The sequence below is a fragment of the Phyllobates terribilis genome, unplaced genomic scaffold (genome assembly GCF_046119375.1).
Source record: "Phyllobates terribilis strain yellow unplaced genomic scaffold, ASM4611937v1 Scaffold_4__5_contigs__length_816908805, whole genome shotgun sequence".
NCBI lineage: Eukaryota > Metazoa > Chordata > Amphibia > Anura > Dendrobatidae > Phyllobates > Phyllobates terribilis.
The window spans coordinates 52,517,272-52,538,153 of NW_027362764.1; the positions used below are offsets into that span (position 1 = coordinate 52,517,272).

Sequence of the window (20,882 nt, forward strand, 5' to 3'; positions counted from 1 at the left end):
TAGTATGGCACTCTCTGGGCACTGTATGCAGTATATGGGTGCAGTATGACACTGTCTGGGCACTGTATACAGTATATGGGTGCAGTATGACACTCTCTGGGCACTGTATACAGTATATGGGTGCAGTATGACACTCTGGGCACTGTATGCAGTATATGGGTGCAGTGTGGCACTCTCTGGGCACTGAATACAGTATATGGGTACAGTATGGCACTCTCTGGGCACTGTATGCAGTATATGGGTACAGTATGGCACTCTCTGGGCACTGTATGCAGTATATGGGTGTAGTATGGCGCTCTCTGGGCACTGTATGCAGTATATGCGTGCAGTATGACACTGTCCGGGCACTGTATACAGTATATGGGTGCAGTATGACACTCTCTGGGCACTGTATACAGTATATGGGTGCAGTATGACACTCTGGGCACTGTATGCAGAATATGGGTGCAGTGTGGCACTCTCTGGGCACTGAATACAGTATATGGGTACAGTATGGCACTCTCTGGGCACTGTATGCAGTATATGGGTACAGTATGGCACTCTCTGGGCACTGTATGCAGTATATGGGTGTAGTATGGCACTCTCTGGGCACTGAATGCAGTATATGCGTGCAGTATGACACTGTCTGGGCACTGTATACAGTATATGGGTGCAGTATGGCACTCTCTGGGCACTGTATGCAGTATATGGGTGCAGTATGGCACTCTCTGGGCACTGTATACAGTATATGGGTACAGTATGGCACTCTCTGGGCACTGTATGCAGTATAAGGGTGCAGTATGGCACTCTCTGGGCACTGTATGCAGTATATGGGTGCAGTATGGCACTCTCTGGGCACTGTATACAGTATATGGGTGCAGTATGGCACTCTCTGGGCACTGTATACAGTATATGGGTGCAGTATGGCACCGTCTGTGCACTGTATGCAGTATATGGGTGCAGTATGGCACTCTCTGGACACTATACAGTATATGGGTGTAGTATGGCACTCTCTGGCACTGTATGCAGTATATGGGTGCAGTATGACACTGTCTGGGCACTGTATACAGTATATGGGTGCAGTATGGCACTCTCTGGGCACTGTATGTAGTATATGGGTGCAGTATGGCACTCTCTGGGAACTGTATACAGTATATGGGTGCAGTATGGCACCCTCTGGGCACTGTATGTAGTATATGGGTGCAGTATAGCACTGTCTGTGCACTGTATACAGTATATGGGTGCAGTATGGCACTCTCTGGGCACTGTATACAGTATATGGGTACAGTATGGCACTCTCTGGGCACTGTATGCAGTACATGGGTGCAGTATGGCACTCTCTGGGCACTGTATGCAGTATATGGGTGTAGTATGGCACTCTGTGCACTATATGCAGTATATGGGTACAGTATGGCACTCTCTGTGCACTATATGTAGTATATGGGTACAGTATGGCACTCTCTGTGCATTGTATGCAGTATATCGGTGTAGTATGGCACTCTCTGGGCACTATATGCAGTATATGGGTACAGTATGGTACTCTGGGCACTGTATGTAGTATATGGGCACAGTATGGCACTCTCTGGGCACTGTATGTAGTATATAGGCACAGTATGCCACTCTCTGGACACTGTATACAGTATATGGGCACAGTATAGCACTCTCTGGACACTGTATACAGTATATGGGCACAGTATGGCACTCTCTGGGCACTGTATACAGTATATGGCTACAGTATGGCACTCTCTGGGCACTGTTTGTAGTATATGGGTACAGTATGGTACTCTCTGGGCACTGTATGTAGTATATGGCTACAGTATGGCACTGTATGCAGCATACAGGTGCAGTATGGCACTCTCTGGGCACTGTATGCAGTATATGCATGCAGTATATGGGTGCAGTATGCCACTCTCTGGACACTGTATACAGTATATAGGTGCAGTATGGCACTCTCTTGGCACTGTATACAGTATATGGCTACAGTATGGCACTCTCTGGACACTGTATACAGTATATGGGTGCAGTATGGCACTCTCTGGGCACTGTATACAGTATATGGCTACAGTATGGCACTCTCTGGACACTGTATACAGTATATGGGTGTAGTATGGCACTCTCTGGCACTGTATGCAGTATATGGGCACAGTATGGCACTCTCTGGGCACTGTATGTAGTATATAGGCACAGTATGCCACTCTCTGGACACTGTATACAGTATATGGGCACAGTATAGCACTCTCTGGACACTGTATACAGTATATGGGCACAGTATGGCACTCTCTGGGCACTGTATACAGTATATGGCTACAGTATGGCACTCTCTGGGCACTGTTTGTAGTATATGGGTACAGTATGGTACTCTCTGGGCACTGTATGTAGTATATGGCTACAGTATGGCACTCTGTGCACTGGGTGCAGTATGCCACTCTCTGGACACTGTATGCAGTATATGGGTGCAGTATGGCACTGTATGCAGCATACAGGTGCAGTATGGCACTCTCTGGGCACTGTATGCAGTATATGGATGCAGTATATGGGTGCAGTATGCCACTCTCTGGACAATGTATACAGTATATAGGTGCAGTATGGCACTCTCTGGGCACTGTATACAGTATATGGCTACAGTGTGGCACTCTCTGGACACTGTATACAGTATATGGGTGCAGTATGGCACTCTCTGGGCACTGTATGCTGTATATGGGTACAGTATGGCACTCTCTGTGCACTGTATGCAGTATATGGGTACAGTATGCCACTCTCTGGACACTGTATACAGTATATGGGTGCAGTATGGCACTCTCTGGGCACTGTATACAGTATATGGCTACAGTATGGCACTCTCTGGACACTGTATACAGTATATGGGTGCAGTATGGCACTCTCTGTGCACTGTATGCAGTATATGGGTACAGTATGGCACTCTCTGTGCACTGTATGCTGTATATGGGTGTAGTATGGCACCGTCTGTGCACTGTATGCAGTATATGGGTGCAGTATGGCACTCTCTGGACACTGTATACAGTATATGGGTGTAGTATGGCACTCTCTGGCACTGTATGCAGTATATGGGTACAGTATGGCATTTTCTGGCCACTGTATGTAGTATATGGGTGCAGTATGGCACTCTCTGGGCACTGTATACAGTACATGGGTGCAGTATGGCACCCTCTGGGCACTGTATGTAGTATATGGGTGCAGTATAGCACTGTCTGTGCACTGTATACAGTATATGGGTGCAGTATGGCACTCTCTGGGCACAGTATACAGTATATGGGTACAGTATGGCACTCTCTGGGCACTGTATGCAGTACATGGGTGCAGTATGGCACTCTCTGGGCACTGTATGCAGTATATGGGTGTAGTATGGCACTCTCTGTGCACTATATGCAGTATATGGGTACAGTATGGCACTCTCTGGGCACTGCATGCAGTATATGGGTGCAGTGTGGCACTCTCTGGGCACTGAATACAGTATATGGGTACAGTATGGCACTCTCTGGGCACTGTATGCAGTATAAGGGTGCAGTATGGCACTCTCTGGGCACTGTATACAGTATATGGGTGTAGTATGGCACTCTCTGGGCACTGTATACAGTATATGGGTGCAGTCTGACACTCTCTGGGCACTGTATGCAGTATATGGGTGCAGTATGGCGGTCTCTGTGCACTGTATGCAGTACATGGGTGCAGTATGACACTCTCTGGGTACTGTATGCAGTATATGGGTACAGTATGGCACTCTCTGGGCACTGTATGCAGCATATAGGTGCAGTATGGCACTCTCTGGGCACTGTATGCAGTATATGGGTGCAGTATGACACTGTCTGGGAACTGTATACAGTATATGGGTGCAGTATGACACTCTCTGGGCACTGTATGCAGTATATGGGTATAGTATGGCACTCTCTGGGCACTGTATGCAGTATATGGGTGCAGTATGACACTGTCTGGGCACTGTATACAGTATATGGGTGCAGTATGACACTCTCTGGGCACTGTATACAGTATATGGGTGCAGTATGACACTCTGGGCACTGTATGCAGTATATGGGTGCAGTGTGGCACTCTCTGGGCACTGAATACAGTATATGGGTACAGTATGGCACTCTCTGGGCACTGTATGCAGTATATGGGTACAGTATGGCACTCTCTGGGCACTGTATGCAGTATATGGGTGTAGTATGGCGCTCTCTGGGCACTGTATGCAGTATATGCGTGCAGTATGACACTGTCCGGGCACTGTATACAGTATATGGGTGCAGTATGACACTCTCTGGGCACTGTATACAGTATATGGGTGCAGTATGACACTCTGGGCACTGTATGCAGAATATGGGTGCAGTGTGGCACTCTCTGGGCACTGAATACAGTATATGGGTACAGTATGGCACTCTCTGGGCACTGTATGCAGTATATGGGTACAGTATGGCACTCTCTGGGCACTGTATGCAGTATATGGGTGTAGTATGGCACTCTCTGGGCACTGAATGCAGTATATGCGTGCAGTATGACACTGTCTGGGCACTGTATACAGTATATGGGTGCAGTATGGCACTCTCTGGGCACTGTATGCAGTATATGGGTGCAGTATGGCACTCTCTGGGCACTGTATACAGTATATGGGTACAGTATGGCACTCTCTGGGCACTGTATGCAGTATAAGGGTGCAGTATGGCACTCTCTGGGCACTGTATGCAGTATATGGGTGCAGTATGGCACTCTCTGGGCACTGTATACAGTATATGGGTGCAGTATGGCACTCTCTGGGCACTGTATACAGTATATGGGTGCAGTATGGCACCGTCTGTGCACTGTATGCAGTATATGGGTGCAGTATGGCACTCTCTGGACACTATACAGTATATGGGTGTAGTATGGCACTCTCTGGCACTGTATGCAGTATATGGGTGCAGTATGACACTGTCTGGGCACTGTATACAGTATATGGGTGCAGTATGGCACTCTCTGGGCACTGTATGTAGTATATGGGTGCAGTATGGCACTCTCTGGGAACTGTATACAGTATATGGGTGCAGTATGGCACCCTCTGGGCACTGTATGTAGTATATGGGTGCAGTATAGCACTGTCTGTGCACTGTATACAGTATATGGGTGCAGTATGGCACTCTCTGGGCACTGTATACAGTATATGGGTACAGTATGGCACTCTCTGGGCACTGTATGCAGTACATGGGTGCAGTATGGCACTCTCTGGGCACTGTATGCAGTATATGGGTGTAGTATGGCACTCTGTGCACTATATGCAGTATATGGGTACAGTATGGCACTCTCTGTGCACTATATGTAGTATATGGGTACAGTATGGCACTCTCTGTGCATTGTATGCAGTATATCGGTGTAGTATGGCACTCTCTGGGCACTATATGCAGTATATGGGTACAGTATGGTACTCTGGGCACTGTATGTAGTATATGGGCACAGTATGGCACTCTCTGGGCACTGTATGTAGTATATGGGCACAGTATGCCACTCTCTGGACACTGTATACAGTATATGGGCACAGTATAGCACTCTCTGGACACTGTATACAGTATATGGGCACAGTATGGCACTCTCTGGGCACTGTATACAGTATATGGCTACAGTATGGCACTCTCTGGGCACTGTTTGTAGTATATGGGTACAGTATGGTACTCTCTGGGCACTGTATGTAGTATATGGCTACAGTATGGCACTGTATGCAGCATACAGGTGCAGTATGGCACTCTCTGGGCACTGTATGCAGTATATGCATGCAGTATATGGGTGCAGTATGCCACTCTCTGGACACTGTATACAGTATATAGGTGCAGTATGGCACTCTCTGGGCACTGTATACAGTATATGGCTACAGTATGGCACTCTCTGGACACTGTATACAGTATATGGGTGCAGTATGGCACTCTCTGGGCACTGTATACAGTATATGGCTACAGTATGGCACTCTCTGGACACTGTATACAGTATATGGGTGTAGTATGGCACTCTCTGGCACTGTATGCAGTATATGGGCACAGTATGGCACTCTCTGGGCACTGTATGTAGTATATAGGCACAGTATGCCACTCTCTGGACACTGTATACAGTATATGGGCACAGTATAGCACTCTCTGGACACTGTATACAGTATATGGGCACAGTATGGCACTCTCTGGGCACTGTATACAGTATATGGCTACAGTATGGCACTCTCTGGGCACTGTTTGTAGTATATGGGTACAGTATGGTACTCTCTGGGCACTGTATGTAGTATATGGCTACAGTATGGCACTCTGTGCACTGGGTGCAGTATGCCACTCTCTGGACACTGTATGCAGTATATGGGTGCAGTATGGCACTGTATGCAGCATACAGGTGCAGTATGGCACTCTCTGGGCACTGTATGCAGTATATGGATGCAGTATATGGGTGCAGTATGCCACTCTCTGGACAATGTATACAGTATATAGGTGCAGTATGGCACTCTCTGGGCACTGTATACAGTATATGGCTACAGTATGGCACTCTCTGGACACTGTATACAGTATATGGGTGCAGTATGGCACTCTCTGGGCACTGTATGCTGTATATGGGTACAGTATGGCACTCTCTGTGCACTGTATGCAGTATATGGGTACAGTATGCCACTCTCTGGACACTGTATACAGTATATGGGTGCAGTATGGCACTCTCTGGGCACTGTATACAGTATATGGCTACAGTATGGCACTCTCTGGACACTGTATACAGTATATGGGTGCAGTATGGCACTCTCTGTGCACTGTATGCAGTATATGGGTACAGTATGGCACTCTCTGTGCACTGTATGCTGTATATGGGTGTAGTATGGCACCGTCTGTGCACTGTATGCAGTATATGGGTGCAGTATGGCACTCTCTGGACACTGTATACAGTATATGGGTGTAGTATGGCACTCTCTGGCACTGTATGCAGTATATGGGTACAGTATGGCATTTTCTGGCCACTGTATGTAGTATATGGGTGCAGTATGGCACTCTCTGGGCACTGTATACAGTACATGGGTGCAGTATGGCACCCTCTGGGCACTGTATGTAGTATATGGGTGCAGTATAGCACTGTCTGTGCACTGTATACAGTATATGGGTGCAGTATGGCACTCTCTGGGCACAGTATACAGTATATGGGTACAGTATGGCACTCTCTGGGCACTGTATGCAGTACATGGGTGCAGTATGGCACTCTCTGGGCACTGTATGCAGTATATGGGTGTAGTATGGCACTCTCTGTGCACTATATGCAGTATATGGGTACAGTATGGCACTCTCTGGGCACTGTATGTAGTATATGGGTGCAGTATGGCACTCTCTGGGCACTGTATACAGTATATGGGTGCAGTATGGCACCCTCTGGGCACTGTATGTAGTATATGGGTGCAGTATAGCACTGTCTGTGCACTGTATACAGTATATGGGTGCAGTATGGCACTCTCTGGGCACAGTATACAGTATATAGGTACAGTATGGCACTCTCTGGGCACTGTATGCAGTACATGGGTGCAGTATGGCACTCTCTGGGCACTGTATGCAGTACATGGGTGTAGTATGGCACTCTCTGTGCACTATATGCAGTATATGGGTACAGTATGGCACTCTCTATGCAGTATATGGGTACAGTATGGCACTCTCTGTGCATTGTATGCAGTATATGGGTGTAGTATGGCACTCTCTGGGCACTATATGCAGTATATGGGTACAGTATGGTACTCTGGGCACTGTATGTAGTATATGGGCACAGTATGGCACTCTCTGGGCACTGTATGTAGTATATAGGCACAGTATGGCACTCTCTGGGCATTGTATACAGTATATTGCTATAGTGTAGCACTCTCTGGGCACTGTATGTAGTATATAGGCACAGTATGCCACTCTCTGGACACTGTATACAGTATATGGGCACAGTATAGCACTCTCTGGAAACTGTATACAGTATATGGGCACAGTATGGCACTCTCTGGGCACTGTATACAGTATATGGCTACAGTATGGCACTCTCAGGGCACTGTATGTAGTATATGGGTACAGTATGGTACTCTCTGGGCACTGTATGTAGTATATGGCTACAGTATGGCACTCTGTGCACTGGGTGCAGTATGACACTGTCTGGGCACTGTATGCAGTATACAGGTGCAGTATGCCACTCTCTGGACACTGTATGCAGTATATGGGTGCAGTATGGCACTGTATGCAGTATACAGGTGCAGTATGGCACTCTCTGGGCAGTGTATGCAGTATATGGATGCAGTATATGGGTGCAGTATGGCACTGTATGCAGTATACAGGTGCAGTATGGCACTCTCTGGGCACTGTATGCAGTATATGGGTGCAGTATGACACTCTCTGGGCACTGTATACAGTATATGGGTGCAGTATGACACTCTCTGGGCACTATATGCAGTATATGGGTACAGTATGACACCGTCTGGGCACTGTATACAGTATATGGGTGCAGTATGGCACCGTCTGGGCACTGTATGCAGTATATGGGTACAGTATGGCACTCTCTGGGCACTGTATGCAGTATATGGGTGCAGTATGCCACTCTCTGGACACTGTATGCAGTATATGGGTGCAGTATGGCACTCTCTGGGCACTGTATGCAGTATATGGGGGTAGTATGACACTCTCTGTGCACTGTATGCAGTATATGGGTACAGTATGGCACTCTCTGTGCACTGTATGCAGTATATGGGTGTAGTATGGCACTCTCTGGGCACTGTATGCAGTATATGGGTACAGTATGGTACTCTGTGCACTGTATGCAGTATATGGGCACAGTATGGCACTCTCTGGGCACTGTATACAGTATATAGGCACAGTATGCCACTCTCTGGACACTGTAAACAGTATATGGGCACAGTATGACACTCTCTGGGCATTGTATACAGTATATGGCTACAGTATGGCACTCTCTGGGCACTGTACGTAGTATATGGGCACAGTATGCCACTCTCTAGACACTGTATACAGTATATGGGCACAGTATGGCACTCTCTGGGCACTGTATGCAGTATATGGCTACAGTATGGCACTCTCTGGGCATTGTATACAGTATATGGCTACAGTATGGCACTCTCTGGGCACTGTATGCAGTATATGGGTGTAGTGTGGCACTCTCTGGGCACTGTATGCAGTATATGGGTGCAGTATGGCACTCTCTGGGCACTGTATGCAGTATATAGGTGCAGTATGGCACTCTCTGGGCACTGTATGTAGTATATGGGTACAGTATGGCACTCTCTGGGCACTGTATGCAGTATATGGGTGTAGTATGGCGCTCTCTGGGCACTGTATGCAGTATATGCGTGCAGTATGACACTGTCCGGGCACTGTATACAGTATATGGGTGCAGTATGACACTCTCTGGGCACTGTATACAGTATATGGGTGCAGTATGACACTCTGGGCACTGTATGCAGAATATGGGTGCAGTGTGGCACTCTCTGGGCACTGAATACAGTATATGGGTACAGTATGGCACTCTCTGGGCACTGTATGCAGTATATGGGTACAGTATGGCACTCTCTGGGCACTGTATGCAGTATATGGGTGTAGTATGGCACTCTCTGGGCACTGAATGCAGTATATGCGTGCAGTATGACACTGTCTGGGCACTGTATACAGTATATGGGTGCAGTATGGCACTCTCTGGGCACTGTATGCAGTATATGGGTGCAGTATGGCACTCTCTGGGCACTGTATACAGTATATGGGTACAGTATGGCACTCTCTGGGCACTGTATGCAGTATAAGGGTGCAGTATGGCACTCTCTGGGCACTGTATGCAGTATATGGGTGCAGTATGGCACTCTCTGGGCACTGTATACAGTATATGGGTGCAGTATGGCACTCTCTGGGCACTGTATACAGTATATGGGTGCAGTATGGCACCGTCTGTGCACTGTATGCAGTATATGGGTGCAGTATGGCACTCTCTGGACACTATACAGTATATGGGTGTAGTATGGCACTCTCTGGCACTGTATGCAGTATATGGGTGCAGTATGACACTGTCTGGGCACTGTATACAGTATATGGGTGCAGTATGGCACTCTCTGGGCACTGTATGTAGTATATGGGTGCAGTATGGCACTCTCTGGGAACTGTATACAGTATATGGGTGCAGTATGGCACCCTCTGGGCACTGTATGTAGTATATGGGTGCAGTATAGCACTGTCTGTGCACTGTATACAGTATATGGGTGCAGTATGGCACTCTCTGGGCACTGTATACAGTATATGGGTACAGTATGGCACTCTCTGGGCACTGTATGCAGTACATGGGTGCAGTATGGCACTCTCTGGGCACTGTATGCAGTATATGGGTGTAGTATGGCACTCTGTGCACTATATGCAGTATATGGGTACAGTATGGCACTCTCTGTGCACTATATGTAGTATATGGGTACAGTATGGCACTCTCTGTGCATTGTATGCAGTATATCGGTGTAGTATGGCACTCTCTGGGCACTATATGCAGTATATGGGTACAGTATGGTACTCTGGGCACTGTATGTAGTATATGGGCACAGTATGGCACTCTCTGGGCACTGTATGTAGTATATGGGCACAGTATGCCACTCTCTGGACACTGTATACAGTATATGGGCACAGTATAGCACTCTCTGGACACTGTATACAGTATATGGGCACAGTATGGCACTCTCTGGGCACTGTATACAGTATATGGCTACAGTATGGCACTCTCTGGGCACTGTTTGTAGTATATGGGTACAGTATGGTACTCTCTGGGCACTGTATGTAGTATATGGCTACAGTATGGCACTGTATGCAGCATACAGGTGCAGTATGGCACTCTCTGGGCACTGTATGCAGTATATGCATGCAGTATATGGGTGCAGTATGCCACTCTCTGGACACTGTATACAGTATATAGGTGCAGTATGGCACTCTCTGGGCACTGTATACAGTATATGGCTACAGTATGGCACTCTCTGGACACTGTATACAGTATATGGGTGCAGTATGGCACTCTCTGGGCACTGTATACAGTATATGGCTACAGTATGGCACTCTCTGGACACTGTATACAGTATATGGGTGTAGTATGGCACTCTCTGGCACTGTATGCAGTATATGGGCACAGTATGGCACTCTCTGGGCACTGTATGTAGTATATAGGCACAGTATGCCACTCTCTGGACACTGTATACAGTATATGGGCACAGTATAGCACTCTCTGGACACTGTATACAGTATATGGGCACAGTATGGCACTCTCTGGGCACTGTATACAGTATATGGCTACAGTATGGCACTCTCTGGGCACTGTTTGTAGTATATGGGTACAGTATGGTACTCTCTGGGCACTGTATGTAGTATATGGCTACAGTATGGCACTCTGTGCACTGGGTGCAGTATGCCACTCTCTGGACACTGTATGCAGTATATGGGTGCAGTATGGCACTGTATGCAGCATACAGGTGCAGTATGGCACTCTCTGGGCACTGTATGCAGTATATGGATGCAGTATATGGGTGCAGTATGCCACTCTCTGGACAATGTATACAGTATATAGGTGCAGTATGGCACTCTCTGGGCACTGTATACAGTATATGGCTACAGTATGGCACTCTCTGGACACTGTATACAGTATATGGGTGCAGTATGGCACTCTCTGGGCACTGTATGCTGTATATGGGTACAGTATGGCACTCTCTGTGCACTGTATGCAGTATATGGGTACAGTATGCCACTCTCTGGACACTGTATACAGTATATGGGTGCAGTATGGCACTCTCTGGGCACTGTATACAGTATATGGCTACAGTATGGCACTCTCTGGACACTGTATACAGTATATGGGTGCAGTATGGCACTCTCTGTGCACTGTATGCAGTATATGGGTACAGTATGGCACTCTCTGTGCACTGTATGCTGTATATGGGTGTAGTATGGCACCGTCTGTGCACTGTATGCAGTATATGGGTGCAGTATGGCACTCTCTGGACACTGTATACAGTATATGGGTGTAGTATGGCACTCTCTGGCACTGTATGCAGTATATGGGTACAGTATGGCATTTTCTGGCCACTGTATGTAGTATATGGGTGCAGTATGGCACTCTCTGGGCACTGTATACAGTACATGGGTGCAGTATGGCACCCTCTGGGCACTGTATGTAGTATATGGGTGCAGTATAGCACTGTCTGTGCACTGTATACAGTATATGGGTGCAGTATGGCACTCTCTGGGCACAGTATACAGTATATGGGTACAGTATGGCACTCTCTGGGCACTGTATGCAGTACATGGGTGCAGTATGGCACTCTCTGGGCACTGTATGCAGTATATGGGTGTAGTATGGCACTCTCTGTGCACTATATGCAGTATATGGGTACAGTATGGCACTCTCTGGGCACTGTATGTAGTATATGGGTGCAGTATGGCACTCTCTGGGCACTGTATACAGTATATGGGTGCAGTATGGCACCCTCTGGGCACTGTATGTAGTATATGGGTGCAGTATAGCACTGTCTGTGCACTGTATACAGTATATGGGTGCAGTATGGCACTCTCTGGGCACAGTATACAGTATATAGGTACAGTATGGCACTCTCTGGGCACTGTATGCAGTACATGGGTGCAGTATGGCACTCTCTGGGCACTGTATGCAGTACATGGGTGTAGTATGGCACTCTCTGTGCACTATATGCAGTATATGGGTACAGTATGGCACTCTCTATGCAGTATATGGGTACAGTATGGCACTCTCTGTGCATTGTATGCAGTATATGGGTGTAGTATGGCACTCTCTGGGCACTATATGCAGTATATGGGTACAGTATGGTACTCTGGGCACTGTATGTAGTATATGGGCACAGTATGGCACTCTCTGGGCACTGTATGTAGTATATAGGCACAGTATGGCACTCTCTGGGCATTGTATACAGTATATTGCTATAGTGTAGCACTCTCTGGGCACTGTATGTAGTATATAGGCACAGTATGCCACTCTCTGGACACTGTATACAGTATATGGGCACAGTATAGCACTCTCTGGAAACTGTATACAGTATATGGGCACAGTATGGCACTCTCTGGGCACTGTATACAGTATATGGCTACAGTATGGCACTCTCAGGGCACTGTATGTAGTATATGGGTACAGTATGGTACTCTCTGGGCACTGTATGTAGTATATGGCTACAGTATGGCACTCTGTGCACTGGGTGCAGTATGACACTGTCTGGGCACTGTATGCAGTATACAGGTGCAGTATGCCACTCTCTGGACACTGTATAAAGTATATGGGTGCAGTATGGCACTGTATGCAGTATACAGGTGCAGTATGGCACTCTCTGGGCAGTGTATGCAGTATATGGATGCAGTATATGGGTGCAGTATGGCACTGTATGCAGTATACAGGTGCAGTATGGCACTCTCTGGGCACTGTATGCAGTATATGGGTGCAGTATGACACTCTCTGGGCACTGTATACAGTATATGGGTGCAGTATGACACTCTCTGGGCACTATATGCAGTATATGGGTACAGTATGACACCGTCTGGGCACTGTATACAGTATATGGGTGCAGTATGGCACCGTCTGGGCACTGTATGCAGTATATGGGTACAGTATGGCACTCTCTGGGCACTGTATGCAGTATATGGGTGCAGTATGCCACTCTCTGGACACTGTATGCAGTATATGGGTGCAGTATGGCACTCTCTGGGCACTGTATGCAGTATATGGGGGTAGTATGACACTCTCTGTGCACTGTATGCAGTATATGGGTACAGTATGGCACTCTCTGTGCACTGTATGCAGTATATGGGTGTAGTATGGCACTCTCTGGGCACTGTATGCAGTATATGGGTACAGTATGGTACTCTGTGCACTGTATGCAGTATATGGGCACAGTATGGCACTCTCTGGGCACTGTATACAGTATATAGGCACAGTATGCCACTCTCTGGACACTGTAAACAGTATATGGGCACAGTATGACACTCTCTGGGCATTGTATACAGTATATGGCTACAGTATGGCACTCTCTGGGCACTGTACGTAGTATATGGGCACAGTATGCCACTCTCTAGACACTGTATACAGTATATGGGCACAGTATGGCACTCTCTGGGCACTGTATGCAGTATATGGCTACAGTATGGCACTCTCTGGGCATTGTATACAGTATATGGCTACAGTATGGCACTCTCTGGGCACTGTATGCAGTATATGGGTGTAGTGTGGCACTCTCTGGGCACTGTATGCAGTATATGGGTGCAGTATGGCACTCTCTGGGCACTGTATGCAGTATATAGGTGCAGTATGGCACTCTCTGGGCACTGTATGTAGTATATGGGTACAGTATGGCACTCTCTGGGCACTGTATGTAGTATATGGGTACAGTATGGTACTCTGGGCACTGTATGCTGTATATGGGTGCAGTATGGTACTCTCTGGGCACTGTATGTAGTATATGGCTACAGTATGGCACTCTCTGGGCACTGTATGTAGTATATGGGTACAGTATGGTACTCTCTGGGCACTGTATGCTGTATATGGGTGCAGTATGGGACTGTCCGGGCACTGTATGCTGTATATGGGTGCAGTATGGGACTCTCTGGGCACTGTGTGCAGTATATGGGTGTAGTGTGGCACTCTCTGGGCACTGTACGTAGTTTATGGGTGCAGTATGGGACTGTCCGGGCACTGTATGCAGTATATGGGTACAGTATGGCACTCTCTGTGCACTGTATACAGTATATGGGTACAGTATGGCACTCTCTGGGCACTGTATGTAGTATATGGGTACAGTATGGCACTCTCTTGGCACTGTATGTAGTATATGGGTACAGTATGGCACTCCTTGGACATTGTATGCAGTATATGGGTGCAATATGATACTCTCTGGGCACTGTATACAGTATATGAGTGCAGTATGGCACTCTCTGGGCACTGTATGTAGTATATGGGTACAGTATGGCACTCTCTGGGTACTGTATGTAGCATATGGGTACAGTATGGTACTCTCTGGGCACTGTATGCTGTATATGGGTGCCGTATGGTACTCTCTGGGCACTGTATGTAGTATATGGCTACAGTATGGCACTCTCTGGGCACTGTATGTAGTATATGGGTACAGTATGGTACTCTCTGGGCACTGTATGCTATATATGGGTGCAGTATGGGACTCTCTGTGCACTGTATGCTGTATATGGGTGCAGTATGGCACTCTCTGTGCACTGTATGCAGTATATGGGTACAGTATGGCACTCTCTGTGCAATGTATGCTGTATATGGGTGCAGTATGACACTCTCTGGGCACTGTATACAGTATATGGGTACAGTATGCCACTCTCTGGGCACTGTATGTAGTATATGGGTACAGTATGGCACTCTCTGGGCACTGTATGTAGTATATGGGTACAGTATGGTACTCTCTTGGCACTGTATGTAGTATATGGGTACAGTATGGCACTCCTTGGACACTGTATGCAGTATATGGGTGCAATATGGCACTCTCTGGGCACTGTATACAGTATATGGGTGCAGTATGGCACTCTCTGGGCACTGTATACAGTATATGGGTACAGTATGGCACTCTCTGGGCACTGTATACAGTATATGGGTGCAGTATGGCACTCTCTGGGCACTGTATACAGTATATGGGTACAGTGTAGCACTCTCTGGGCACTGTATGTAGTCTATGGGTACAGTATGGCACTCTCTGGGCACTGTATGTAGTATATGGGTACAGTATGGCACTCTCTGGGCACTGTATGTAGTATATGGGTACAGTATGGCACTCTCTGGGCACTGTATGTAGTATATGGGTACAGTATGGTACTCTCTGGGCACTGTATGCTGTATATGGGTGCAGTATGGGACTGTCCGGGCACTGTATGCAGTATATGGGTACAGTATGGCACTCTCTGTGCACTGTATACAGTATATGGGTACAGTATGGCACTCTCTGGGCACTGTATGTAGTATATGGGTACAGTATGGCACTCTCTTGGCACTGTATGTAGTATATGGGTACAGTATGGCACTCCTTGGACACTGTATGCAGTATATGGGTGCAATATGGTACTCTCTGGGCACTGTATACAGTATATGGGTGCAGTATGGCACTCTCTGGGCACTGTATTCAGTATATGGGTACAGTATGGCACTCTCTGGGCACTGTATGTAGTCTATGGGTACAGTATGGCACTCTCTGGGCACTGTATGTAGTATATGGGTACAGTATGGCACTCTCTGGGCACTGTATGTAGTATATGGGTACAGTATGGTACTCTCTGTGCACTGTATGCTGTATATGGGTGCAGTATGGCACTCTCTGTGCACTGTATGCAGTATATGGGTACAGTATGGCACTCTCTGTGCACTGTATGCTGTATATGGGTGCAGTATGGCACTCTCTGGGCACTGTATACAGTATATGGGTACAGTATGGCACTCTCTGGGCACTGTATGTAGTATATGGGTACAGTATGGCACTCTCTGGGCACTGTATGTAGTATATGGGTACAGTATGGCACTCTCTGGGCACTGTATGTAGTATATGGGTACAGTATGGCACTCTCTGGGCACTGTATGTAGTATATGGGTACAGTATGGTACTCTCTGGGCACTGTATGCTGTATATGGGTGCAGTATGGGACTGTCCGGGCACTGTATGCAGTATATGGGTACAGTATGGCACTCTCTGTGCACTGTATACAGTATATGGGTACAGTATGCCACTCTCTGGGCACTGTATGTAGTATATGGGTACAGTATGGCACTCTCTTGGCACTGTATGTAGTATATGGGTACAGTATGGCACTCTCTTGGCACTGTATGTAGTATATGGGTACAGTATGGCACTCCTTGGACACTGTATGCAGTATATGGGTGCAATATGGTACTCTCTGGGCACTGTATGCAGTATATGGGTACAGTATGCCACTCTCTGGGCACTGTATGTAGTATATGGGTACAGTATGGCACTCTCTGGGCACTGTATGTAGTATATGGGTACAGTATGGCACTCTCTTGGCACTGTATGTAGTATATGGGTACAGTATGGCACTCCTTGGACACTGTATGCAGTATATGGGTGCAATATGGTACTCTCTGAGCACTGTATACAGTATATGGGTGCAGTATGGCACTCTCTGGGCACTGTATACAGTATATGGGTACAGTATGGCACTCTCTGGGCACTGTATGTAGTCTATGGGTACAGTATGGCACTCCCTGGGCACTGTATGTAGTATATGGGTACAGTATGGTACTCTCTGGGCACTGTATGCTGTATGTGGGTGCAGTATGGGACTCTCTGTGCACTGTATGCTGTATATGGGTGCAGTATGGCACTCTCTGTGCACTGTATGCTGTATATGGGTGCAGTATGGCACTCTCTGGGCACTGTATACAGTATATGGGTACAGTATGCCACTCTCTGGGCACTGTATGTAGTATATGGGTACAGTATGGCACTCTCTGGGCACTGTATGTAGTATATGGGTATAGTATGGCACTCTATTGGCACTGTATGCAGTATATGGGTGCAGTATGGTACTCTCTGTGCACTGTATGCTGTATATGGGTGCAGTATGGCACTCTCTGTGCACTGTATGCAGTATATGGGTACAGTATGGCACTCTCTGTGCACTATATGCTGTATATGGGTGCAGTATGGCACTCTCTGGGCACTGTATGTAGTATATGGGTACAGTATGGCACTCTCTGGGCACTGTATGTAGTATATGGGTACAGTATGGCACTCTCTTGGCACTGTATGTAGTATATGGGTACAGTATGGCACTCCTTGGACATTGTATGCAGTATATGGGTGCAATATGGTACTCTCTGGGCACTGTATACAGTATATGGGTACAGTATGGCACTCTCTTGGCACTGTATGCAGTATATGGGTGCAGTATGGTACTCTCTGTGCACTGTATGCTGTATATGGGTGCAGTATGGCACTCTGTGCACTGTATGCAGTATATGGGTACAGTATGGCACTCTCTGTGCACTGTATGCTGTATATGGGTGCAGTATGGCACTCTCTGGGCACTGTATGTAGTATATGGGCACAGTATGGCACTCTCTGGGCACTGTATGTAGTATATGGGTACAGTATGGCACTCTCTTGGCACTGTATGTAGTATATGGGTACAGTATGGCACTCCTTGGACACTGTATGCAGTATATGGGTGCAATATGGTACTCTCTGGGCACTGTATACAGTATATGGGTACAGTATAGCACTCTCTGGGCACTGTATGTAGTCTATGGGTACAGTATGGCACTCACTGGGCACTGTATGTAGTCTATGGGTACAGTATGGCACTCACTGGGCACTGTATGTAGTATATGGCTACAGTATGGCACTCTCTGGGTACTGTATGTAGTATATGGGTACAGTATGGTACTCTCTGGGCACTGTATGCTGTATATGGGTACAGTATGGGACTCTCTGTGCACTGTATGCTGTATATGGGTGCAGTATGGCACTCTCTGTGCACTGTATGCTGTATATGGGTGCAGTATGGCACTCTCTGTGCACTGTATGCAGTTTATGGGTACAGTATGGCACTCTCTGGGCACTGTATGCTGTATATGGGTGTAGTATGGCACTCTCTGTGCACTGTATGCTGTATATGGGTGCAGTATGGCACTCTCTGGGCACTGTATGCAGTTTATGGGTACAGTATGGCACTCTCTGTGCACTGTATGCTGTATATGGGTGCAGTATGGCACTCTGTGCACTGTATGCTGTATATGGGTGCAGTATGGCACTCTCTGGGCACTGTATGCAGTATATGGGTACAGTATGACACTCTCTGGGCACTGTATACAGTATATGGGTGTAGTATGGCACTCTCTGGGCACTGTATACAGTATATGGGTGTAGTATGGCACTCTCTGTGCACTGTATGCAGTATATGGGTGTAGTATGGCACTCTCTGGGCACTGTATACAGTATATGGGTGTAGTATGGCATTCTCTGTGCACTGTATGCAGTATATGGGTGTAGTATGGCACTCTCTGGGCACTGTATACAGTATATGGGTGTAGTATGGCACTCTCTGGGCACTGTATGCAGTATATGGGTGTAGTATGGCACTCTCTGGGCACTGTATACAGTATATGGGTGTAGTATGGCACTCTCTGTGCACTGTATGCAGTATATGGGTGTAGTATGGCACTCTCTGGGCACTGTATACAGTATATGGGTGTAGTATGGCACTCTCTGGGCACTGTATGCAGTATATGGGTGTAGTATGGCACTCTCTGGGCACTGTATACAGTATATGGGTGTAGTATGGCACTCTCTGGGCACTGTATGCAGTATATGGGTGTAGTATGGCACTCTCTGGGCACTGTATACAGTATATGGGTGTAGTATGGCACTCTCTGGGCACTGTATACAGTATATGGGTGTAGTATGGCACTCTCTGTGCACTGTATGCAGTATATGGGTGTAGTATGGCACTCTCTGGGCACTGTATACAGTATATGGGTGTAGTATGGCACTCTCTGTGCACTGTATGCAGTATATGGGTATAGTATGGCACTCTCTGGGCACTGTATACAGTATATGGGTGCAGTATGGCACTCTCTGGGCACTGTATGCAGTATATGGGTGCAGTATGGCACTCTCTGGGCACTGTATACAGTATATGGGTGCAGTATGGCACTCTCTGGGCACTGTATGCAGTATATGGGTGTAGTATGGCACTCTCTGGGCACTGTATACAGTATATGGTGTAGTATGGCACTCTCTGTGCACTGTATACAGTATATGGGTGTAGTATGGCACTCTCTGGGCACTGTATACAGTATATGGGTGCAGTATGGCACTCTCTGGGCACTGTATGCAGTATATGGGTGCAGTATGGCACTCTCTGGGCACTGTATACAGTATATGGGTGCAGTATGGCACTCTCTGGGCACTGTATACAGTATATAGGTGCAGTATGGCACTCTCTGGGCACTGTATGCCCTACGTCACCTGTCACAGTCACAGCTGGGATGAAGGACAGGCAGCGGAGGCAGCTGCATAGAGCCCAGCTATCTCTCTATCCTAAAGCAATGCCCCAGGACTCCTCTGGGTGGTGCACAGCAGATTCCGCTGACAGCTGCTCCTTTCTTCCTGTTCTGTAATTCTGCCTGAAGAAGGAGCCTCTGTGCTCTGACAAGTTGCAAATATAACTTTCCTGGTTAGCCAATAAAGGTATCACGCTGAGAATACTTTTGTCGTTTTTGGGCATAAAAGTATCTACTTCTATTTCTGCTCTTCCGAATCTCAGGACATGGACAGCAGACAGGTGCAGGACTACAACTCTCATGCTTGGAAAAGTGACTATAAAGCCGCCTAACATAGACATAGGTATATCTATCCTGAGATACAGATAATATTAAAGTGCCGGCGTCTTCTATATGTGTTATCTATTCAGTGCCGAGATCACCGGGATCAGGCGGCCGCTGGCAGTGGACGATTATAAAGCTTATAATGAACGTCACCTTCTCCGGGGACAGTCAGTGGGATCGCTGTGTTCTCAGGTCTGGGAGAGCAGGGGCGACCCCGGCAGCTTCACGCTGATCTCCTCACCGGCTCACACTGGAAATGCAAATGACAATGTAAGCATGGCTGCCAGTGCCTGCAGGTCGGAGCGCTCTCATAGGCGGAGGCAGCCTCCCCGGCCTCATTGGTGCAGCCTCACAGTATAGAAATACCAGGAGACACCGTAAGATACTGTGCTGCTGAGTTGGGGTATCTAAGCCTATCATGTGTGATACTGTGCTGCTGAGCCGGTGTATCTAAGCCTATCAAGTGTGATACTGTGCTGCTGAGCCGGTGTATCTAAGCCTATCATGTGTGATACTGTCTGCTGAGCCGTTGTATCTAAGCCTAT

At 47.4% G+C, this 20,882-nt stretch overlaps 1 protein-coding gene across 1 annotated transcript in view; it reads right to left on the reverse strand.

Annotated features, from left to right (window-relative positions):
• The window catches only part of LOC141264912 (asparagine synthetase [glutamine-hydrolyzing]-like), a 186,559-nt gene extending 165,915 nt beyond the window's left edge, over positions 1–20,644 (reverse strand). The window contains exon 1 of the mRNA XM_073677324.1: positions 20,491–20,644. The gene's annotated coding sequence lies outside the window, so the exon portion shown is untranslated. The remainder of the gene's footprint in view (positions 1–20,490) is intronic.
• Between the last annotated feature and the right edge of the window lie 238 nt (positions 20,645–20,882).